Source organism: Eretmochelys imbricata, chromosome 11 (genome assembly GCF_965152235.1).
Source record: "Eretmochelys imbricata isolate rEreImb1 chromosome 11, rEreImb1.hap1, whole genome shotgun sequence".
Taxonomy (NCBI): domain Eukaryota; kingdom Metazoa; phylum Chordata; order Testudines; family Cheloniidae; genus Eretmochelys; species Eretmochelys imbricata.
This window is the reverse complement of record NC_135582.1, coordinates 41,763,099-41,788,903: the sequence shown is the minus strand read 5'-3', so window position 1 is coordinate 41,788,903 and position 25,805 is coordinate 41,763,099. Positions and strand designations below refer to the sequence as shown.

Genomic DNA, 25,805 nt, shown 5'->3' with positions numbered 1-25,805 from the left:
TTTTATTTACAAGGAAATCCTGAGCAGGATAGGTTAGGCAGGTACAGACATGAATTTACATACATAGAAATAAATATGAGAACAGAAATCTTCCTAATGCTATTGGATTAAATATTTCTCGTTCTTCTGCTCCTGCTAGATCACATTGACAATGTGTTTCTAATTAACCGTAAACCCAGGGTGTCCAATCTGTAGCCCTCAGGGCTTTCAATTGTGACCTAAAGGACAACAGTATGGAGAAAAAAATAGTATTTGACTTCAGTGGAGCTATGCTGATTTATGGAAGCTGGGGGTCTGTCAGGATAATGCCCTCTTTGAGGAGTGGTTTGGGGTGGAATCCATCTTGCTGAATACACCGAGCTCTGTTGGGTGGTGATAGCTGGATTGTAACTGTTTGGTCACACTTTGTATTGGATGGGTGGTTCTCGTCCCCTACCTTTCCCACCATCATTCTGGGTTTCTCCCTTAGAAGTACTGAAATTGACATCTGGTGCAGCAAGTTTTGCCTTGACATATATGTCACTGTTCAGGGCAACTGAATCCAGGGGCGTGCGCAGGAATTTAAATGTAAATACTTTTGACGGGGCACATTAAACACACACAAATGAAAGGTGCACGTGACCCCCCGTGCCCCATTTCTTGGGACACCCCCCAGCGAGAAGGCAGCGGCCCTCTCTCCCTGCAGCCTGGGCAGGGAGGAAACAGCAGGATGGCTGGCTGCCAGCTGAGCTCCTCCTCCTTCTCCCACTCCTTCAGCTGCAGCCTGCTGCTTCTCCTTCTCTGCTGCTGGAGTCCCAGCGCTGCTGCCTGCTTTGTTGACCCCCACTGAGGTGAGTCAGGGGCTGGAGGCAGAGGCAACACCTGGGACTCCAGCAGGAGGGAAGGAGAAGCAGCAGACTGCAGCTGCAGGGGTGGAGAGAGGAGGAGCTCAGCTGGCACCCTGCCACCCTGCTGCTTCCTCCATCTCAATGCTGCAGGAACACATGGAGATTTGTGCACCCGCTTGTCCCACCCTTGTGCACGCCTCTGATTGCACTTCTGTTTTCCCCCTCATGGTCCACCAAGGGCATCCACTCTAGACTCCCGACTGCTCAGCCATCCCTCTCTTGGGCAGAGACCTGCTTCTCATTTCCTTCTGACCAGGGTATTTCCAGGCTGCACAATTCTCTGCCTACACTGTGAATTCTCCAGCAAGTAACTGCCCAAGCAGGCCTGCTGTACCTTCTGTTCAGAGGCTATAAACAGGGTAATTGCCCATTGGTGCAAGTTACCACCCAGCCCCTTTCTAAGCAGGCACATTCATTGTTAAGGTGAAAACACTGCAGAGAAAACATTAAAACAATACATGAGGCTATACACATGATAATCAGCTTACCAGTGATCACCCCAACTCCAACAAGGGCTCTGGCAAGTGTAGCCAATTATTTTAGTATATTATTGTGTGATGTTATGATGAATCAATATGTTATATTACATATATTCATTGTATGTTAATTATAATGAATTTGTAGGATTATAAAAGTATAAGATTGAGTATTTAGAGGAACCAAGTATTAGACTTGAGTAAGACAAGCTGAAATGCAAAACCTTTAGGTTGAGGCCTGCAAGACTTTAGCTTAGCTATCTTAGACCTTGGAGACAAGAAATGATGATTTAAGCCAATGACTGAGAAATAACCCAATGCCGTAAGATTACAGGAAAAGAAGCACCAAGTGGAAATATTGTGCAAAATTACCCAAAATTAATATTAGATCATAAAAATACTGTAAAGGAGGATCTGTCTCAGACATGTGTCTCGACTATGGGACACAGGTTGTGCGTCAATGCTAAAGAGAACAAAGGGAACTTACACAGCCTATAGAAAATTGGGATCCCTTAAGTTTCCAGGGGACACAGACCAATAAAAGAAAAGAGGGTTGAACTTTTATAGAGATGTGCAGAATGTAGGTATATACAAAATTACACGATAAAAAGGGGATGCCCAGAATGGGAAAATTGAGCTCCCTATGGGAGACTCCGACAGGAACCATCCCTCTGCTGATGATCAAGCCATGAGAGACCCGTCAGACCCTAATACTGTTGTTAAGGATGTGAGTATAACTATATTTGTAAGTTGTGCATAGGTCTGTATAGCGTTTCTATATGATAGGGTAATAATAACTTTAATTGTAACTTTAATAAAACTTGTAAAGTAGACTAGACTTTTTACTGGTGAATGTATGTGTGGTCACTACCTTTGGTCTTTGTGTTCCTAGAGACTCTAACTCTAAAGAAAGTAGCAAAGATGACTTTCATTCTGTTAAGCGTGAAACTGTAGCCGTCCGAGCCGAACCCACAGTGGTGTAATACTACATTACAAAATTCACTTTAAATAAAATAAAAGACTACACAGGTGAACAGTCCTTCAGACCCCATCAAGGGATTTTCTGTGGTTGCAAGTTCATAACCGCCTTGGCTCGGAACGAGCACACTGTTCAATAGGAGAGTCACTTCTGACTGATGAAGAGTTCTGTGTACGCTTGAAAGCTTGTCTCTCTCACCACCAGAAGTTGGTCCAATAAAAGATATTACCTCGCCCACCTTATCAGTCACTTCTTTGTACAATCTGGGGCTCTGATCTTGTTCCCAGGTAACAGGTGATCAGCAGACAAAGGGTGAAGCTTCAAAAGACTGAGTTCTTGCATAACTGGAGGGCATACATTGTTTCAAATAGTCCTTTGATGCTCATAAAACTTTCCAGGGTTTACATTAGTCATGTCTCTCTTCAGAGACTTTACATACACTCCCTCAATAATACATAACAATTTCATTCTTAATACAATTAGCTCCTAAAATACTTAAACTTAATTCAATTAGGTTCATCCAGGACATTGCAGGAAGTTGCCTTATCTGTCAGAGTATATGGTTTTCCTCTGTAGGATCATAGGGAGGATAGCACAAAGAGTAGCAGTCAAAAGGGGAATTTCATATTCCCACCTGTCAATAAAATAAAAATGTCCTACCAATTCCATGATATAATTCTGCCAAATTAGGCGTCACTTTGACATCTAGCTATGTTGCTAGAGAAATCTCAGAATTACATCAAATATAAAATGATAAATAGTAGAGACTGTGTCGTAGGCAGTTCAGTGAGTTATGTAGCCAGTGGCATGACACATAGTATCACTGCTCCATGTGCACTGTGGGGTGATCACTGGTAAGATGATTATCCTGTGTGTAGGCTCTTTTATTGTTTTTAATGTTTTCTCTGTAGTGCTTTCACTTTAAGAATAAATGTGCTTGCTTTGAAAGAGCTGTGTGATAACTTATACCAATGAACAATTAGTGCTAGCTAATCAACCCCCTGTGTCTTCCCCCTTAACTTTGCTATCCGGTATCATGTGTTGACCACAGTGCTGCTAACATTTCAGATGATTCCATATCAGATGCAGTGAATCCAGGGCAGCTGACAAGTTGGAACTGGTTAACTGAGCAGCTCAGTGGGATGCAAAGTAACAAAAAGGAGACATATCAGAGGTGCTGATGGAGGGCGGCTGATGCTGGGGGTGAGAGCAGAACAGCAGCCACTGCTACTGTGAGTGGCTAAACCAACTGATCATCCATTTGTAATACAGTTCTTTAAAACTGGACTGAAATGCAAAGCTTGGAATTATCCTGGTATCTCATGACCCAGCACCACACTGCCAGGTGGTGAGGGAATAAAGATATAAATAATGTATAGCGTGATGAGGGACTTATTAGGATTTTGACACTTTTTTCCCTTTTGACTGCTTTCCTTTCCTCTTTCTGCACTTTGTGTCCCTCCATTGCCTCTCAAACCTTTTCTCTGATTTCTGACACACGAAAGGGCTTTTGGGCTTGATCCCTGTAATGTACATCAGCTATATGTTTTCAGAGCTCACTCTTATACCTGTATTGAGCTGTTCTGGACATGTAGGAGTAATTTCTAACTTAAAAGGGTTTTCTGAGTGATTTAAATGGTGTTATGGTGAATAACCCATCTTGTGTTTAATGGATTTTCATTCGGACGAGGAACAGACATCTTTGAAGTGCTTCTGCAGTAAGAGGTGTCTGTGGAAACATTAATCAGTTTCTGGAATGGCAGTTTCTATGTTTTTACTGTATGATTGTAGAGGGAATCTTTGTTCTGGTACAAATGCAGATGAACACTCTAGGAACAAGTATGGAAGTTATGCTTGGCCTGGTCTTAGCAGGGGTCCCAAGGCCACCCACTATATGTGAGCATGTTTTATATGCTGTTGCTCATCATTTTTTGGCTATGGAAACAGGATCAGCAGTAAATAGCAGCTTAATTCCTGTTTCTTTCTTCCTTGGTCCCTATCCCTGGTATGACCTGGTGGGGAGAGACACAAAAGTCGTATATATCTGGAACAACATGCTACCCACTGGAAAGCCCATGCCTGAACCACCAGGAAGAGCCCCATTTCCCATATGGTTCATTGGAGGAGGTGGGAAGAGGGGGAAGAAGAAACTTCTCCTGCTTGTGAGAGGAGGACAAGAACATTCTCTCCTTCCTCACACCCAGTTAGTTAGCAAGAGCTCTTGCCTCTGTCACAAGTAGCCACACAAAGACCTACAAAGATAAGACTCTGCCAAGTGATGGGGAGGAGAGGGAGTTTTGTTGCTGTGAGGCTGGTGAGTGATGGTAAGGAGGAAAGAGAGAGACTGGGCCTGAGGGAAGAGACAGGTGGGTGACTATGGCGGTGAATCTCACTCTGTGTGTGTGTGTGTGTAGATTTTTTTCATTGCTGACATTTGTTAGGGATAATGTTTGAAATCTTGTCCTGATAGCATAATTCCTGTCAACTCTATCAGTCTCCAGAATAGTAAACTCTATGTAGTAGTAGAGAAAAGAAGGAAAGGAAAATGGATCCCAGTGGTGTGTTGTTACTATGATTAGTTTTCTCAGGTTGGCATCCAGCACTATTAGTGTGGCATAATGTGGGAGGAGGTTTATGGATGGAGAGTATCCTAGTTGCGCTTGACAAAGTTATAACAGCAGCAGAGCATGCCCCTCTAGGTTGGATATGCTTAATGAAGCAGAGAAATCTTCATGGACTATGAGACTAGTGTCCATGAGAGTGACTGTAGTTTGCTTTATGAGGCTGAGTGAGCTTTGTGGCAGATGAACAGGGAGATATGCTGTGGAAATGACAAAGTTCTGTTTCTAACTTACAAATGTGAAAAATCTATTATATTCATTTCAGAAAAATGTGCCTAATTTTTCTGAACATATTCAAATAGAGCTTCCAAAAATAGTCACGAAGACGGCTTTCCTTCCATATGTACTCTCTGATAGAAACCTTGTGTTAAACAGAACAGGACCACTGTAATTTTAGTGGTTTGCTATAACTAGAACTATATTCTGCACATTGTAATAACAATATGGTGATATTTTGCTTGCATAGCTTCCTTTCCTCACCAAAGTGTTCAACAGAAAAAAAATCAACACAATAAAATACCACCCTCCTAAAATACAATTAAATACCCAAATGAGGAAAGCTCATCTTAAAAAAGAGAAGGGGCATCCAGATCAAGTTATAGCTTAGATTAAGTTATTAACTGTAGAGTCAATAGTGATTCTAAACTTTGAAAATCAAATATATTCAGGAAAGTATTGAAACAATTTGGATCTTTCATTTTACTTTACTATGGTCTAAGTGGAAATTTACTACACATAAGTTAACTATAAATGTGTTTCACTGTATTTTGAGACCCCAGGACTTTGCTGTAAATACAGTCGTGATGTGTCTTACTTCAAAACCATAGCAAGCTTCATTGCTATGTCTTTCATTCCTTGAATTTATCACATACTTGAATTCCTTTTTGGTAGTCACTGCCATCAATCAAGAATGATGATAGAAATGTACATCCCTGCAAAGTGCAGAGAAAGAGTATAATAAAGGCTGTGCAGTTGCTACTGTGAACAATTGCGTTGTGTACTGATTCTGAGTTAGGGATGGCTAAAGCTTTTGGGTTAATACCACTCATATCTGGCACAGTTAAACACATCTGAAGTTTCCCATAATTTGACAATGTTCAGCTCTTCTTGATGATCACATCTCTAGGGTGGTTCACCACTTTAAACTGTTGGGCGAGAGAATTCTTGTATCCTTCCCAAACTTTATCCTATCCCCACTGAAGAACACATTCAAGGAATAATTTTGTGAATGGAGGGGAAAATGAAATCCTGAATATTAGTTTGTTTCCTACAGTCCCCTAATTATCTAGTGATGCCGGTAAAATGTGCCAGCCAGTGTATCAAGTTTATCACTCATTGTCGTTAATTTTTAGGTCACACAATTAGAAGAGCTGCTAGCTCTGAGACCCCCACAGTTAGGAATGGTGGAATAGGGAAAAATCAGGTAAACTACACATTTAAGTACCTCCCCAAAACACCTGTTCTGCCTGCTAATTGAGAAAAAACTATTAAAATCTGTTTCATGTGTTGGGCTCAGTCAGTGGCCGCTGTCCTGTTCAAGCTCTGTAGTTGCTGAGGTTACTCCCAAGTCAGAGAGAGGAAAAATGTAACTTCCCTGTGGCTGTGTTCTGTCTTTTAGATCTTAAAGATGTTGCAAAAGACCTATTCTAACATGAAGCTGAACCCATTCTGGAATGATATCAACCCTAAAGCTGTCACCACAGATGAACTTTTGGGGTGTCTTTATCCATCAACAAGGGAATGGGAAGATGGTATTGCCAAGAAAATACTCAAATGAAATAAGTCAAATTTAAGATTTACATTGTTTACATGGTTAGGGTAAATGGGAACTTAATTTCATTCTTCAATAACTGGAAGGCTTGTTCTTATCCACTGTGAGGGAACTTTCTGTCATAGCCTCTGATGCCCCCAAATGGACTGTGCTAGATGAGATATTGACCCTATGTGGATTGAATCATTGAACACGGTAATGGTTGACACACAGGTTTGTGTGTATCAAATTACTAATAATCCTGTTCTGCGGAATGCAAACATATGTATCATAGTCTTTCAGAACACCTTTCCTTTAAATCAATGTTACAGACTATACAATAAAAGTGGTCTCAACAAGAATTCACTTATGCATTTAATTCACTTACTGGGGAGAGATTAATATGTGTGTGTGTATATGTGCAAATATATATATATTGATTACGATGTAGAAAAGTAGACAGTAGTACAAAAGTACAAAACTTACATAGTACAAAAGTAGTCTACATAAGTAGACCCTAAGAGCCAAATTCGTGGTCGATCTCAAACTGGGTATTCTGCTCTCTCTAGATGCATGTTTGGTGTTTTCTGGAAGGTGTCTGTCACTTTAACAGAAGTAAAATATAGAGTAAAAGTGTAAAGGTTGTGGTTCAACCTGGAAAGAGGGTGGGGCTGAAAGCTGAATTGTTCAGTATTTTTTGTATAATCTTAATTGATTAAAATATCACCTTTTGTTCACTACAGAGGCAGTCTTTCTTTATGATGGATACAGCAGCAGGAGAGCAAACTGTTGGAATTGAGATACTTTGTGAGGATCTGAAAGGAGATTTTTGCCCTAATTTTTCACAATAGTAGAAACTTCCTTTAAATCACATTTTCCTAACCAGCACCTAGAATAGCTCTTGTTAGATTCTAAGGGTTCCATTGTGACTTTTAAGCCAGAGCTCGCAGTAGGAGATGTGTAGAGATGCACCGCTCCCAAGGAGCTCTTGGAGGAATTGTGCCTGAGGACAAATGTGATCATAGAAGTTAAAAATGGAACAGACCCATAAAAGATCATATAGTCCTTCTGTCTGCCAATGTAGGATTTCTCCCTCCCTTATACTCCTAGTCTTTTGTCCTTTCTAATTTTAAAAGTCTCAAGTGTTGGGGTTTCCAGCACTTCCCTTGGGAAACTTTTTACTCTTTTTTTCACTATGGGAGAGTACACAACAACAACCACTATTGCACCTTTTACTATGGTGCCGTCTGAATCCCCTGGGACTGGCTTCTGCCAGCGAGCTGGTGCAGAAGGAGAAGTGAGGAGCATAGCTCTTCCTCGCCAAGATCTCTACTTCCACTAGACTTTCCTGTCGTCCACATACATTAGATGCTCAAGGAGTGGTATTTTGACTGTCCTCAGCCATCATCTGGCCATTAAGGAATGTCTCATTTTGTTAAGTGTACCAGCTGAAGTGTAATTAACCATCACCTAATGCTAAACTATATAATTTAGTGAGTTCAATTTGTGGATAATTCAGAATGTGTCGTCCTGATTTTCTGGGTGGTGATTATTCTCCCAACCAGCTAAATTGTCTTAAATGTTTTGGGGGCATTTTTGTTTTCTATTTAAAGGCTGATGAAAATCCCCAAATGCATTATTGTTGCAGTGAATGATGATATTGCATCAATTTTGATTACTTTTGATATTTCAGTCTTACAACAGACTTCCAAAAGCTTCAATTATCAAACAATTTGTAACGCCATTGTAATTAGTTATTTAGCAGCTAGTGAATGGTCAGTTTATTCAAATCTGTAGTGTAGAACCCAATCCTGAAAAGAATAACTCACATGCTTAAGTTTAAGGATGACCCTGGGGACTTTGTATAAAGAATGTCTGCAGATCTTTAATGAAAAACTCTGAGTTTACAAGGTCCACAGGATAAGCCAATAGCCCTAAAATAAGTTAAGATGTTCCTGTAGCCTCTAAAGCATCATATGCAGTGCTTGCAGACTTTGTAATTTCTATGGATGTAGGATGACTCATATGATGAGCGCAAACAGGATTTGGTTCCGTAGTGAAAAGTGTGGAGTTTGCAAGATGTGCAAAACCTCAAATGTTGATTCATAATATTCGTGGGAAAAGAACTTTAAAATTGAAGACTCCTTAAGGATTACACTACTCCTGTGGGGATATTTACTAGTTTTCGTTGAGGATCAATGTATAAAACAAGTTAGAAGTCTTTAACCTAAGTAATTTTGGTTATTAGAAGACAAAATGTAGTTTAAAAATGTGGGGTTTTTTTCATTTTTTGAAAATTGTTCTGAGATTGACAAAGAAAAATAGCCCATTTGATTACCCTCAAACTTAAGAGAAAAAGGGATTTTTCTCTAGCCTGAGACTGGCAGAGAAAATTTAGACCAAAGAGCTTTGTTACGTAAGTTAGGGGGAAAGGGAAAAAAATCAAGGTTGGTAAGAGTGGAAAATGTCTTCCACTAGTTACAGTTTCCTTGGACCCATGATATGAGAAAGAACTGAAAAGTCATTCAGACACTTGCGGTTATTTCAATGTTCGTAGTACAGAAATATCTATGGTGGAAAGGTCTACCTGTTAAACTGACAGTTGTTTGTGGTGATGTAGACGTGTTTGTCCCAGGACATGAAAGAGACCAGGTAGGTAAGGTAATACCTTCTATTGGACCAACTTCTATTGGTGGAAGATACAAGCCTCTGAGCTACCCAGAGCTCAAAGTGGCACCAGAACAACAGATGCAAAACCTGCAGACATTTCCACTACTATAGTGATCAGTACCCCTCACAACATGCCTTTCAGGATTCATGGGTCACACACATGCTTATTACAACATGTGGTGTACCTCATCCAGTGCACTAAATGCCTCACTAACAACTATGCGGCTTAAACTAAACAATCACCATAAAACATGATATCACTTGTGGGCAAGCATTTTTCACAAAGCGGTCATTCTTTATCCGATCTTTCAATACTTGTCCTCAAGGGAAGCCTGAACAACACCTTCCAAAGACGAGCCTGGGAACTTAAATTAATAACTCTGCTAGACACTGAAAACCATGAACTTAACAGGGACACTGGTTTTATGGCTCATTACAACAATTTGTAACACACCACACCACTGCCCTTAATTGCCCACTTCTTGTCAGCAAGTTAAAGAAGTATGGGCTGGATGAATGCACTATAAGGTGGGTAGAAAGTTGGCTAGATTGTCGGGCTCAGTGGGTAGTGATCAATGGCTCCATGTCTAGTTGGCAGCCGGTGTCAAGTGGAGTTTTGTTCAATATCTTCATAAATGATCTGGAGGATGGTGTGGATTGCACTCTCAGCAAATTTGCAGATTTGATACTAAATTAGGAGGAGTGGTAGATATGCTGGAGGGTAGGGATAGGATACAGAGGGCTCTAGACAAATTAGAGGATTGGGCCAAAAGAAATCTGATGAGGTTCAACAAGGATAAGTGCAGGGTCCTGCACTTAGGACGGAAGAACCCAATGTACCGCTACAGACTAGGGACCGAATGGCTAGGCAGCAGTTCTGCAGAAAAGGACCTAGGGGTGACAGTGGACGAGAAGCTGGATATGAGTCAGCAGTGTGCCCTTGTTGCCAAGAAGGCCAATGGCATTTTGGGATGTATAAGTAGGGCATAGCGAGCAGATCGAGGGACGTGATCATCCCCCTCTATTGGACATTGGTGAGGCCTCATCTGGAGTACTGTGTCCAGTTTTGGGCCCCACACTACAAGAAGGATGTGGATAAATTGGAGAGTCCAGCAAAGGGCAACAAAAATGATTAGGGGTCTGGAACACATGACTTATGAGGAGAGGCTGAGAGAACTGGGATTGTTTAGTCTGCAGAAGAGAAGAATGAGGGGGGATTTGATAGCTGCTTTCAACTACCTGAAAGGGGGTTCCAGAGAGGATGGTTCTAGACTATTCTCAGTGATAGAAGAGGACAGAACAAGGAGTAATGGTCTCAAGTTGCAGTGGGGGAGGTTTAGGTTGAATATTAGGAAAAAATTTTTCACTAGGAGGGTGGTGAAACACTGGAATGCGTTACCTAGGGAGGTGGTAGAATCTCCTTCCTTAGAAGTTTTTAAGGTCAGGCTTGACAAAGCTCTGGCTAGGATGATTTAATTGGGGATTGGTCCTGCTTTGAGCAGGGGGTTGGACTAGATGACCTCCTGAGGTCCCTTCCAACCCTGATATTCTATTCTATGATTCTATGAAATCACTTCAGTATTTCACCAGTAACATCATATTCTTGTATCAGTTGTAGTTGATTAGCAAAGAAGTGTGCTACATGAGCCTTATGTATGCAAATACTATATTCATTTTAAAACATCATGGAATTGTGACAGTGCATTCTGAAAGTGATTTTCTGTTTAGATTTTAACTCTAGCAAGTAAAGAATGTATTTCATTAACAATATCAAAGCAACTAAATGTTTGTTATTGACCATCTTCAGTAAGCAACTCCAGCCACAGTCTCCAGAGCTGTCATCCTCTGTCTCAATGCACTGGACCTGGGCTGGAGTCTGTGAGTATGATTATCAGATTAATAATAGCTTCAGATTAGTCTTTTAGCAAAGGATTGTTTAATTATTGACTGATCTATATCTTCAAATTTAAAGCAGATTAAAGTCAGAAGGCCCAAATCCACATAATCTTCAGTGAAATTATTTCCAGATTTACAGCAGTATAACTTAGATCAGAATCTGGTCCCATATGCTCTGATTCAAAAAGGCTAGATTGTGCGTAGCTGCAGTGCATCAAGAAGAGTACTGACAAGATCGTGCCTCAAAGAGATGCACAAAATCTCCATACTGCTTCTGGTGCATGGGCAATGAGAAGAACAATCTTCTCCATATATTTGATTGCTTCTTCAAACTGATACAGGAAGGAGATGGCGCCATAGCATGATACCTGATGCATGATCCTTCCCCAAACTTTGCACTGGTCAATGGTGCTCCCAACTGCCCCTAGTGGGGATAATAGCTAAATGCCGCAATTTGGGCCTCTGTGTGTGTGGGTATTATGACGTTCTGGGGTGCAGTCCAGACCAGTGAGGGGCTGTCACCCTTGCCCTGCAACCTGGGGTGCCTCACAATGCTTTGCTGCTGTGGCTCCCACCTGGGTTGCTCACAAACACCCTGCCAGCATGCAGGTCACACCCAGAGTGTCTGTGTATAGCCACAGCCCTGGTCCAGCAATTCTAACCCCAGCAGCCCATCAGCAAACACCAGCCACACACTGGCTTCTAGCAGCCATGGTTGCTATTTGCAGGGTGACCCCAGCACACTCCAAGTCTCAAATTCCCCCTGCCACCCCCACCCCAAACGTGTTCTGCATTGTCCAGCCCTCTGTGTCCTGGTCACTTCAGATATTTTAGGGCCATTGCCCCTCTAAGGGAATCAATATAAAACAGTCTGTTACCCCCACAGTTCACAACACCAGATTAGTTTTGATTAAAGAATAAAACAAGTTTATTTCCATACAAGAAGATAGATTTTAAGTGAGTACTAGTATAAAGCATTAAAGTCAGAAATGGTTACAAGACAAATAAAGATAAAACACTAGTACTAAAACTTAACAAACTGGACTTGGTTCAAGGTGAAGTCCCTTACTCCATGTTTCCAAGAACATTGCTGACCAAATTCTGACGCTAAGATCTGCTCCCAAAGTCCAACAGCTGTTTCTTTTGTTTTCTTAGCTGAAAAAGAGCGAGAGATGGATGGGGGAGAGAACTTGGGGTGTTTTCTCCTCACTTTTGAAGTTGTCACCCTTTGAAATGCATTTTCCTGAGGTTTCAGAGTAGCAGCCGTGTTAGTCTGTATTTGCAAAAAGAAAAGGAGTACTTGTGGCACCTTAGAGACTAACAAATTTATTTGAGCATAAGCTTTCGTGAGCTACAGCTCACTTCATCAGATGCATTCAGTGGAAAATACAGTGGGGAGATTTATATACATAGAGAACATGAAATAATGGGTGTTACCATACACACTGTAATGAGAGTGATCTCTTAAGGTGAGCTGTTACCAGCAGGAGAGCGGGGCGGGGGCGGGGAGAGCCTTTTGTAGTGATAATCAAGGTGGGCCATTTCCAGCAGTTGACAAGAATGTGTGGGGAACAGTGGGGGGTGGGGGGGAATAAACATGGGGAAATAGTTTTACTTTGTGTAATGACCCATCCACTCCCAGTCTCTATTCAAGCCTAAGTTAATTGTATCCAGTTTGCAAATTAATTCCAATTCAGCAGTCTCTTGTTGGAGTCTGTTTTTGAAGTTTTTTTGTTGAAGAATTGCAACTTTTAGGTCTGTAATCGAGTGACCAAAGAGATTGAAGTGTTCTCCGACTGGTTTTTGAATGTTACAATTCTTGATGTCTGATTTGTGCCCATTTATTCTTTTATGTAGAGACTGTCCAGTTTGGCCAATGTACATGGCAGAGAGGCATTGCTGGCATATATCAAATTGGTAGATGTGCAGGTGAATGAGCCTCTGATAGTGTGGCTGATGTGATTAGGCCCTATGATGGTGTACCCTGAATAGATGTGGACACAGTTGGCAACGGGCTTTGTTGCAAGGATAGGTTCCTGGGTTAGTGGTTCTGTTGTGTGGTGTGTGGTTGCTGAGGGATACCTCTAGATTCCCGTTGTGAGTTTGTAGTCATGCAGCCTCATGGTGAAAGAGGTTTCATGCTTGTGTTTGCTAAGATGCATATCTGTTTGTTCCTGCCCGCCTTCCTTGCCAAAAGAATAGCTGCTTGACTGGTGATTGCCCATCACCTTTGATGACAGCTGGCTTGTCCTTTGTCTTTGAGAAACTGGTTTATCCAGACTTGTTTGATAAACGTATTTCAGACCTAATTTCATCTTATATTTATAACTTTACATGCAATGTTGCAACACACATTTCATCATGATATTATTGACCGGTAAGTTATTAATTTTCAAATAATACCTCACAGGGCATATTTTGTACAAAGATTATTACAATATTGGTTACCATGTGAATACAAGGATGCATTCAGCCCCAGATATACTCAAACATGTAGACATATCTGTATATATACTGTACATGTCATAGGCGTGAATTTGCCATGATAGGATATTTTGTGAGTGTATTCTCTAATTTATACATGACTCTTTTGGTATTCTGTATCATTTAATTGTGTAAAACATTTTTGGATTCACTGTCTATGAAGTATACACACAGACACTTTAATAGGAGTTGCGTGGTTACATTTTTTCATGCTGACTTGAATATTCACCCCCATACTGACTTTGTAACCATAACGCCATGCTTCATTGTCCCTTTAGTTAAATATGCCCTGTAGCCACACATTATTTACAACTTTCTCTGATATTTATTAGGATTATTTACCACAGCTGGGCATAGTTCACAACCAGAGGACTCTTCATGGAGTCAACAAGAAGGGAATTATTTGTCACTGTGTGATTTCTACTGTAAGCTAATATTAGAACTGGATTTCTGTTAATAAGTTAAAATGTAATAAGAACTTTGAGCCAAGCTTATACCTGGAGCCAGGAATGCAATTCCAATAACTTGCCCCTTCTTATACCAGGTCTGGATTTGTCCTACTTAGGTTTTCTGCAAGTAAATAAAACGAAAGCATATTTTATCTGTGATGCAAATGTGCAGTCACAAATATTGCTTGACTCAAAGCTATCTGTTGATAGCAAAGACAACAGAAAAGATGTATTGAGTCACACAATTGTTGCTGGTTGATGACATTGTCTGCCAGCTTTATAGCTGGTTGAAAGTGAGCCAACACAGGCAGCTCCATTTTTATTTGAATTTGAAACCAGTTTTCACAGCTAATAGGACGTGAAAATTGTATTGTATCCTGTTGGTACCTTTGCTTTGGTTTGTAGTGGACTGGTTGTTGTTGGCAGGTTTCAAAGTAATCTGAATGGTAATAGACTTTTAAAACTGTGTTAATGTCTTATTTGAGGATTTAATTCTGGAAAATCCAGTTCACTGATGTGGCAGGAAAGCTGCTAATTCAGCAGGACTACATAACTAATACTGCAACTACCGGAGCAGTGCTTAGATTAAAATCCCTACAGATTGTCCGCAATAGTCGAGATAGTGGTTCTCAACTTTTAGGTTACACCTCTCCAGGTGTTCAGCAGCAGTTGTGTGGGAGGGGTAATCACTCAAGCAAAAACCATCTGGACTATTGAGTAGGAAATGCTGATATAAAAGAACTAGCAACAAAGTGAGGCAGTGCAGCAAATTGCATGTCCAATCCTGAACAGTGCTGAGGATTGTCAAAACCCATTGAGAGTTAAGAGTGTGTCACACTTTGTGGTTTCCAGACATAACTCACTGACAATATATGAAGTTGAACATGTTAAACCAGAGGAGAGTAAGTAAATCCCTCTTGGCCAAGTTCTGCCCTCAGATGTGAGAGCAGGGTTTTCAGCAGTAGAAGTTATTCATGCTATCAGTGTAAATTCTTGATAGCTGACATTATTTTTATTTATTTCATTGCTTCTTACAATTTTAAAAATGTTTTATTTCTGTAAATATGCAACTAGTTGGATTGAGACTGGCAAGGCAGAGCCTGAAAGAACAACTCTGACCATCCTGTTTGTCACATATGTTCCTTATTGTTTGGAGAAAGTCTGGCACAACTTAAAAACTATCACGCCAATTCCTGAAAGCCGCATGGTCCAGGTGACAACAACAACAGAATCTTCACTCTGCTGTTTTTCATCAGTTCTGATTTTAAAAAGAACATTTGAATATTTAACAGTTGGTGTGGTAGAACCTCATTGCAATGAAGCAATGGTTTAATGTACAGCATTTTGTAGCTATTCCTTGCATCAAAAAGAAGATGGCACCATTCTTCATCACTCGTTGGTGTTGGGCTGTCATTGGAGGGAGTGCAATATGTGCCTTACCGAAGTCTGTTGCTGGTGTGTTTATTCTCCCAATGCTTGGGACGTTCTTTCTGCTTCAGGCACAGTGCCTCTGAGAGCTGATACCAGTGCATGGCCTCTTTCACCTCACTTTACCATGGACAGCTCTTAGAGCCACAAACTAGTCCCCACCCTCTCCAGTTAAAAGTGTCAAGGCACAAAGACTGATCACTAACACAGCAGGTGCAGTTAAATATAATGGTAATAAAATATCTTATGGAAAACAGATAATGTTGCTCCCAAGAAACTAAGTGTACAGTTCCATGGAACACATGGCACACGCCTGTCTGCAGTCAGGTATGTTCCATGTATGAATCCACAGAAATTGCTGGTTTTGGCTGACTGCCATGGTAGATATATTTACAATCTTTCATCCTTTGTTGGGCATCTGCATTATGACTTTCTATTATCTACCCAAGGATTTTAGAATGTGTATCCTTTGATTTAGGGATGTGCACTACTCCTGATATTTGTCTATGTATGTGAAGGCCTGATTTTCATTCTTATTTGTATTATTTATTTAGTCTGGATTTGCAAGTTCTGTGATATGATCTTTAACACATTATAAAATCCATTAAAATAATGCCAGAGAGCAATAGAGGAGTGTGATGCTGTCACTAATGATAGGCGCTATCCCTGGCATGTGGAAAAGGTCAATTTCCATTGGCTACATCTCAACTGAGCCTGGGATTTAGCAAACAGTTATGCATGCAGGCAGTGTGACGTGTAGTACACTAACATACCCTTGCTTAAAAGCCCCCTTCAGTGAAGTCACTGTTCCTTCTTCCTTTCACCAATACTCTGGAGCTCAGTGATCATTTATTTAATGCTACAATTTTTTCTTGTGTAAATAAATCTTCTTTATCCCCCACTAGCAACCAAATTCCAGTGCAGAGGCTGGCAAATACATGGGAAATCCTCCTGCATGCCATCTAAGAATACCCAGACTAATGTCCAGATAAGTAGTCTTATTACATTGGCAGACGGTCTGAGTACTAAATAACAATAGCTGTTTTACCTAAAATAGTTAGATAACCAGGTTTCATGTTGTTTTAATTACATACCACCACAGAATGAAACTTCAGCCAACGGTAAGTTAAAGTATGTCCCATCTTCCCCATCTCTTATTGAGTTTCTAGGGTAGTCTCTTGTCAGTCCTATCCATTTGTATTAGTAAATTCTCTCTCTTTGGGCTTTCCACCTGCCTTTGATTGGTCTTTCCTGTCGCTCAGTATTAACCAGATCTACTTTTGGACAACAGGGCTGTCTCTCTAATATTAATATAATTCAGATTTGCCCGTTTTTGCACTCCTATCCAATGAATGTTGGGGGACATGAATATCTCCCAAAAAGCCAATGTCACTTAAGCACCAAAACTGAATTATGACTCCCTCAATACCTGTGCTGAGTTTGTATAAGTACATATTCCTATAACATACACATTCAATATAAGTGTCTCTAATTTAAAGCTCTACCTTTTACTGCCATTTCCTCTCAGTAATAGTGAAGAAGTGTCGCTCGTCCTGAGCCCAAAGAAGACTGTTATTTCTTAAGAAATAAGATGAAAATGTTGCCCAACCCCTATTTTTGGATTTGGGATTAATGAGATCAATCCTAAATGAAATACTTTGGCGTTTTCAACCCAATTACCAAACATCAATCCACATTATAAACAGCATCACATGGCTCAGTTTGCTGGATTTAGCCAAAAAGCATAGAGCAGAAGTAGGTAGTTGAAGAGAAAAGTCTTTCTATCAGTGTGATGGTAGAGTTCATTCCTTATTTTACAACACCAAAGCTGACTTACCCTTCTCCATCACTTCACCACCACCACTTAACTGTGAGCTGCTTTTTCAGCACAGGCTGTCCTTACCGCATTATTTAACTAGAATAAACCAAGTAAAGCTTATACAAAGTGTGATTAACACAAGCAGCCATGCAATCATATTACTGTAGCTCATGTGGAATCCCCATCCCTGGAAGCTTTTGAGAATGAGATGGACAAACACCTGTCAGGGACGGTCCTCAGCTCTGTGAGCTCGACTTGATGACTTCTCAAGGTCTCTTCCAGCCCCACATTTCTATGATTTCTGTGTCTTTTCATCCCATATTCTCTAATGTTCAACTGTCATCACGTGCCATGCTTAGGTAGTGAATTCTCTGGGAAGAGAGTTTCCTTGTTTTCCATGTAAGTCACATTTTAAAGAGTCAATATCTATCCCAGAAGATTTAATAGAGATAGAAATGAGCAAGAAATATACCAGATTGTCACCTAGTGTTGCTTCATAACAAGGGGTGCATGTTAGTGTCATTTATGTTCAGTTGTTTTTTCTGTGAAATATCATTGTTTCTCTTCAGCCATCAGTTTCTTAATTAGAAATTTTAATATAATTTGTTCAGTACTATTACAGAATAATGGACATCCCCGACATAAAATATTATTGTATCAGCCTGTCCAGGTTCTCCAGAGTATTTTGCTAATTTGCTTGTTTCTTAACATGATCCCATTTGCAGAACATAATATGAACATTTCCTTTTTGTATCACGTGAGAGTAGTTAGAAAACAGCCCTAAATCTATATTTAGGGTCCAACCCTGCCCTTACCGGATGGGAGCAGAGAAGGAGAGTGGCCCTGGCCATGTTTCTGGAGCTATCCTGTCAGCGCAGGGCAGGATACTACAGGAGGACCTGTGAATGTTGTTCTTTTGGAAAGAAGCAGTGTGCCCTCTCCATACTGCTGACAGCAGCCATTGCACCCTAGCTGACAGACCATGTCTCCTTAGAGCTGTGGTGCTCTGAGCTGGCATTTACTGCTGAATGCCCTTTTCCTTGCCTAACACATCCCCACATCACCGGGCAGGATTTGGCTCTAAGATCACACCACTTAAAGAAATGATGTCCTCTGTGTCAAATATCTATCTGTACAAATCCTGGAAAAATGCTTGGGAGACTCAGAACGTTTATAACAAATGACAGCATTCCTTTTTCAAATGAAAGTCCATTGTTCTGCTCTAGAATCCAGGAGAACTCATTACAGTATGCGAGGGTACCGCATTTTAATGGGAAGGAAAAGAAACCTGTGATTTTTGTGATCTGATGCTGCAGTTTGTCAGATGATTCTCTGCTTCTGAGAAGCACAGTTCACTTTCTGCCATCTCTTGTGAGGGCAGCAATTTGTTCCTCATGTTGAGCAATGACCCTTTTTTGGGAAGGGAAATTCTCAAAGAAAAAAACCAGATTATTAAATTCTCATTGAACTAAAAGAATCTGCTGGAGTCATAAGTGGCTTGCTGGCACAGTTCAGAAGCAAGGAAGCCTGCAGTTGGTCAGTTCTACCCCGATCAGTAATGATCATGGCAAACAACAGGAATTGCTATAGAGAGGGCTTCTGGGACATGTGGATAATTAGACCAAAACCCCTATAAATTTTTTAAAAAATGATTTCATGGACATTTTTATATGAAAGCGCAGGTGTTACACTCTGTAATGAGTTTCAGAGCGAGTCAGTGAGATGATTTTTTTTAAAAAATACTCTCTGGATCAAATGGCTTAGTTGTGAAAAAGAATGGAGAGAAGTAAAAACAAATATTTATGAATAATATACTAGCGATGGGCTCTAGCTGCAAAATTCAAATCTGGTCTGAGCTTTTGAACACCACAAAGTTATGTTGTATTTGGATCCAGGTTTTTGATTCAGGTACCCCAGACATGTACAGTAGAGTTGCATCCCTTACACCCATTTAATGTTAAGTGTTCATATTTTTCTTTGAACAGAAACTATTAATCCTAATTTTATTTTTAATTTTGTAATAAAATACTACAAGTTTATTCATATAGGTCCTGATCCAAAGCCAATGGAAGTCCTCTGTTGACTTCAATGAGCTGTGGCATAGGCCCTAATCATTAGCATTTCCGTATTATATTTTTGAAGCAGCTATTGGGGGAAGAGTGGTCTGCTGGTTAGTGCAAGGACTGCGTGTCAGGATTCCTGAGTTATATTCCCAACGCTTTGCCTCTGAGGTGCTTCTATTTATCTATCTATAAAGTAGTTATAATTACTTCATGGTGATGTTGTGAGATTTAATGTTTGTAAAGATTTCTTTGATGTCTCAATAAAAGGTGTGAGAGAACTGGAAATTATTATTATTATTAATTTTAAATTAATAATAATTTCAAAAAATCTGTGGACTTCAACAAAGCCTCTGACCTGCTCTCTTTATTGTAGCCTTTGTGCTTTTTACTGGATTGTCTTCTGACACCAGAGAATACTCCCCAGACTCTCCTCATGAACTCTATGAAATACATTTTGCATTTGCAAGCATCCAGCCTTTCAGTGGAGTTCTCTTCCAGGATCAGGTGAGTGACTGAACCCAAAGAAGGATAAAATATTTCTGGTTTCAGAGTAACAGCCGTGTTAGTCTGTATTCGCAAAAAGAAAAGGAGTACTTGTGGCACCTTAGAGACTAACCAATTTATTTGAGCATGAGCTTTCGTGAGCTACAGCTCACTTCATCGGATGCATACCGTGGAAACTGCAGCAGACTTTATATACACACAGAGAATATGAAACAATACCTCCTCCCACCCCACTGTCCTGCTGGTAATAGCTTATCTAAAGTGATCATCAAGTTGGGCCATTTCCAGCACAAATCCAGGTTTTCTCACCCTCCACCCCCCCACACAAATTCACTCTCCTGCTGGTGATAGCCCATCCATCATTATGCAAGGTAGCCTATTTCCCCTTTTTTTTTCCTACCCCCCCCCCAGATGTTCTGGTTTAACTTGGATTTAAACTTGGAGAGTGGTCAGTTTGGATGAGCTATTACCAGCAGGAGAGTGAGTTTGTGTGTGTATGGGGGTGGGTTTTTGGAGGGGGGTGAGGGAGTGAGAGAACCTGGATTTGTGCAGGAAATGGCCCAACTTGATTATCATGCACATTGTGTAAAGAGTTGTCACTTTGGATGGGCTATCACCAGCAGGAGAGTGAATTTGTGTGGGGGGGTGGAGGGTGAGAAAACCTGGATTTGTGCTGGAAATGGCCTAACCTGATGATCACTTTAGATAAGCTATTACCAGCAGGACAGTGGGGTGGGAGGAGGTATTGTTTCATATTCTCTGTGTATATATAAAGTCTGCTGCAGTTTCCACGGTATGCATCCGATGAAGTGAGCTGTAGCTCACGAAAGCTCATGCTCAAATAAATTGGTTAGTCTCTAAGGTGCCACAAGTACTCCTTTTCTTTTTAAAATATTTCTGTAATTGCTTCATTTTTGAAATTCTTACAAGTTCTTCATGTCATATGCACATTTCATTACTCAGGACTGCAAGCTACAAAAGACATGGTTTCAACTCGGTTACAAGGGACATATTATTTAAAAATAAGTGCTGGAGACTGAATCTCTTGTGTACATCTTAACAATGAAATAAATGGTGTCTGTTTGCTATGTTTAAGTTTCATTTAGCCAGCATTACAATAAATATTAAACCTACGTTATACATTGAAAAGTAACTTTAATCTGATAATAGCTTCCTTTCTCCCCTCTGCATGTCCTTTCCCGTGGGCACACCATCCTACCTAGACTCTTCAATTCTCCTCACAGCTCAGTGTCTTCTTTGCTGAGTGCCAGCTGTGATCATATGTTTTGTGGTGCTAGACCTGACCACTGGGAACTGGCCTGAACAGACCAACTCATTTCTCATGCCATAGACCAACCAATAACTGGCAGGTGTTAACATCTTTTTTGTTACGGCTAACTACCATTTTAGGGATATTTACTTCAGATTCCTCAGCAGGACTTTCAAATACCCAAAGGAGATATTACACCCATTTTGTTCAATGAGTCTAGATAGAGCATGCTGAGGCCAGATTTTGAGAGTTTAATAAGTGATATAAATTTTCATGGTTTATATAACTTGGTATCAAGTCTTAATTCTTTGATTTAAGGAACTCTTTTGTAACATGGGACACAATAGTGAGTGGAGCTAAATTTGAACCAGAAACCAAGGAATGGAAGGGTTCACATGCAGGCACCAACTTGCTAAGCCATCCAGTCTCCCTTTGTTCGTTTGCTGTAATTCTCATGTAATTTTGTGCTTTGGGGTTTTTGTTTGAAATGATAAATGAGAAAATATTATGGAAAAAGCTATATTCTTGCAGAATTATACTATAGCTGAAAGCAGGATGCACAGGAGACTTCAAAATTTAAAAAAAAGTCTGATCTCATGAGTGCTGTTAGCCAATTTTCAGAGGATAGTTGTTCAGATGAGTTTTGGGGAAGTATTGGGAAAGCACTGGATGTGGAGATGAGCCCATGAACCTTTTCAGATACCTCTCTCTATTGCTGTTGTAGAGTAGAAATATATAAGGACTAGCCATGTCTCTTGATATTTTTTGTCTTCCTTGGTTTTTGTTTTTTTCCCCAGCTAATTGATCACCACATGGAGTTTAGCAGGTGGTGGATCAAAGAAATGAGAACAATAAAATTTCCTTCCCAAGGGACAATTTTTGATTACTTCATTGACCCTGATACAAAGAAATTTACTCTCTGGGCTGAAAAAAATTCCAGACATTGAAATGGAACCAGATGTCCCTCTCTAGGTATGATCTACTGTAATTAAGTAATAAGAGAAACTGCATATATCTGGACAGTAGTTGTATGATTCTGGGTGTCTTGAAAGGCAGAAAGTTGAAGTTCAAGTGACATTAATCACCCAAGTAGCTCTGTAATCACTAGAAATACAGTGCACATAGAGATGTATGGCTATTAAGAAACAGCATTTACAAGTGTACAGTATATTTAATGAGTTGTGAATGACACCACAGCCAGCCTGAATCTAACTTTCTAAAATCATATTAATACTTTATATTCATGTGCCATTTTTGTGTAGAAGGATCCTATTGAGCTTTTGCTCAATTAGTACTGAAATGCAGCCATCTCTGGGATGGAAAGCAGCAGCCATTCTGCATGATTAAAGATAATTTCTCCATTTGATTTTAGAGGAGTGGGAAATATGTGGTAGGCAATATATAGTTGTTCAAGCTAGAATTTGGACACTGAACACAAATAGAACTAATTTCCCATGTGAAAAATGGCACCTTTTCATTGTACTATAGCATTGTGCTGGAGTATTGGTTTCGCATCTTGGAGGGAAAAACGTAATCCTCAACATCCCTTTCTGCAGATCCTAGGTTTTTCTGAGTGTCTTCCATCTAAGCACTTAATTGTCCTGACCCTCCTTAGTTTGATAGCTGACAACCTCAGAGCTCTAAATAATATGGCCTGGCATCAGAAAGGTAACACTAACACACGGAACAAATAGTATGTGGTGCATAGGCAACACAGTTTAAACTTTGAAATATAATTTCTTAGCATTTACTAGTTTTTTTCCAGTTTCATGAGCTAGGTTGTCCCTGGCCCTTATATCGATGTGCAAGAGGGGAGTGGGAGGGAAAGAGTGCAGGGAGCCTTCCTAAGCACCCTTTTGTGCAAGGACCAGGCACAATCACAGTCTATGTGTTTGGAAGATTACAGGGACTGCTCTCTCCCGACTCCTCCACCTCCATTGATTCACCTTGCCTGCAAAACGGGCAGGGAGAAGTAAATCTATGGGACACATACTGGGATGGCTGTCAGACATTGTCTCAACTGCAGTTTCCTCTCCCCAGCCCCATTCTCTTCTCCGAGGACACAGCCCACAACTGATGGCGTGTGGGACTTTGGGGGACTGTGATGGGTTGTCTATAGGGTTATCATCCCTCCAGGATTGGCCTGGAGACCCCAGGAATTAAAGATTAATCTTGAATTCAAGATTGTCATGTGGTGAAAATCTCCAGGAATACTACCAACCAAAATTGGCAACCCTAGCTGTTTACCCCACACAGGTGAACAAAGGAGTCTGAGAGCTCAATTAGCCCACTTCGCTGCATCTGGAGGGTGCATCAAGCTCAATTTGTGGTTAGACCCCATTGAGCAGGAGCTGGATCAACTTAATAAAAGAAGGCAGTGAAAGCTACAGAAGGTCCCAAAATAGAGAAACCCAGGAAAGAGGAGGTAGGCAGTTCCCTTTCTCTGGGAAGGGTCTGAGGAAGGCAGACTGAAGAAGGCTACAGGGTAGGAATTATTCCCTGTGTTGGGCCCTGAAAAGGCACAGAGAGGCAGTCCTGAGGGGTCGACATTCCTGGAGAGAAAGGAGGAGCTGGGAGGACATAAGGAGAAACCAGAAGAGAGGCTGTGTTAAGCACAAGATTCAAGGAAGCAGCACAAGGGGCTCAGGGGTAGAAAGTAGCCCAGGGAAATAGCAACGTGTTTGAAGGAGCTGCCCTAGCTGCTCAATAAAGGGTCCCTGGGCCAGAACCTGGAGCAGAGAGTGGGGCAGTGTTCCCCATCCAGGCACAAGGAAAGGTTCAAGCCTGATGTAAGGACTACTTAGGCTAAAGACTGAGCCTAAACTTTGGGCCAAGGGATAGCTCCAAAGGTGGCAGAAAACCTCTTTTGTAGTAAGACTTTTTTGACTTTGAGTTGTATTTTTTTTTAACCTCAGAAGGCATGGAATTAAAACATGACCTGGCCAGAGGGCCAAGTCACTAGAAGAGGGGCCATTAGTGAAGGGTGCTAGACAAAGACAGCCTGCTAGACCAGTGATTCTCAAATTTTGGATTGGTGACCCCTTTCAAATAGCAAGCCTCTGAGTGTGACCCCTCCATATCAATTAAGAACACTTTTAAATATATTTAATGCCATTATAAATGCTGGAGGCAAAGCCGGGTTTGGAGTGGAGGCTGACAGATCACGACCCCCCCCATGTAAGAACCTTTTGACCCCCGAGGGGTCTCAACCCCAGTTTGAGATCCCCTGTGCTAGACTGTGTCCAGCCATAAGGGGGTGCACAAGCAGTGAGTCTACTCTTCCTCAGGAACCCGTTAGTATGTCTATACTGCATTTTGGACTGAGCTGGCTTGAACCTCCCAGTCTGGGTCAACCTACTTGGGATAGTGGGACCCATGCTAGCTCTTGAAAAACAGCTCTATAGTTCGCTAGCTAATCAGGGCACCTGAGTTTAAAAAGGACCTCACTTCAGTTTGTGGCGTGCGTGTGAGGAGCTGTGGAGCAAGAGGCCCTAGGAGCTGAGAGGGAGATGGCATACTGCTGGACGACTGAGGAGTACAAGCATTATCAGACACCAGGAAAAGGTTCCTGTGGTGAGGATAAAGAAGGTGTTGGGAGGATGCCATGGGGAAGTAGCCCAGGGAATTGTAGCTGTTGTGCAGCTGTTCCAGGAGGCACTCTAGACAGCTGCAGTCCACAGGGCCCTGGGCTGGAACCCGAAGTAGAGGGCAGGCCCGGGTTCCCCCCAAGCCTCCCAACTCCTGATCAGACACAGGAGGAGTTGACCTGGACTGTGGGTTCCACCAGAGGGGAAGGTCTGGGCTGTTCCCCGACCCACATGCTGGGTCAGCAGAGACTGCGGGGATTGTTCTCCTTCCTTTTCCCCATGCTGGCCGGTGACGAGGTTATCTGAGTAAAACAGCAGATTTGAGCCATGTAAGTGGCCAAACTGAGGACTGTCATGAATCTCTGAAGCGAGCAAATCCTCCAATAAGCACGGGACCCACCAAGGTAGAGGGGGAACTTTGTCAAAACTGGTGTTAATGGTGGGATCTGGTGTGCACAGCGCGGCGGAAGAAGGAGGGTGTTAAAAAAAAAAAAAAGTGGGTTTATTTTTTTTCACCACAACGGAGGATGTAGTGCGGGCATTGATACAAGCCACGGCTGCCCAACAGGAGGCAGTACGGTTGCAGCATGAGACTAATCCCTTGTTGATTGACCAGGCCGCTCAAGACCATGCTATGTTGTATGAACTGGTAAACCAAGTGAAGGCCCTTACGGAGATGAACCGTGGCCATGTATGGAATATACAGACCAGCAATTGCCTGCAGAATATGACGGGGAAGGACGACATATAGGCATATCTCCTTGTCTTTGAGAGGACAGCCCTATGGGAGGCCTGGCCTCGAGATCAGTGATCTGGCATCCTCACTCCATTCCTGTGTGGGGAGGCCCAAAAGGCCTACTATGATCTGCCTGAAGAGGCTGCAGCAGACTTCCCGAAGCTGAAAGCAGAGATCCTGGCCAGA

The 25,805-nt window shown here is 41.4% G+C and overlaps 1 pseudogene; it reads left to right on the top strand.

Moving 5' to 3' along the window:
* The window catches only part of LOC144272389 (dynein axonemal heavy chain 11-like), a 188,209-nt pseudogene that overhangs the window by 9,366 nt on the left and 153,038 nt on the right, over positions 1 to 25,805 (top strand).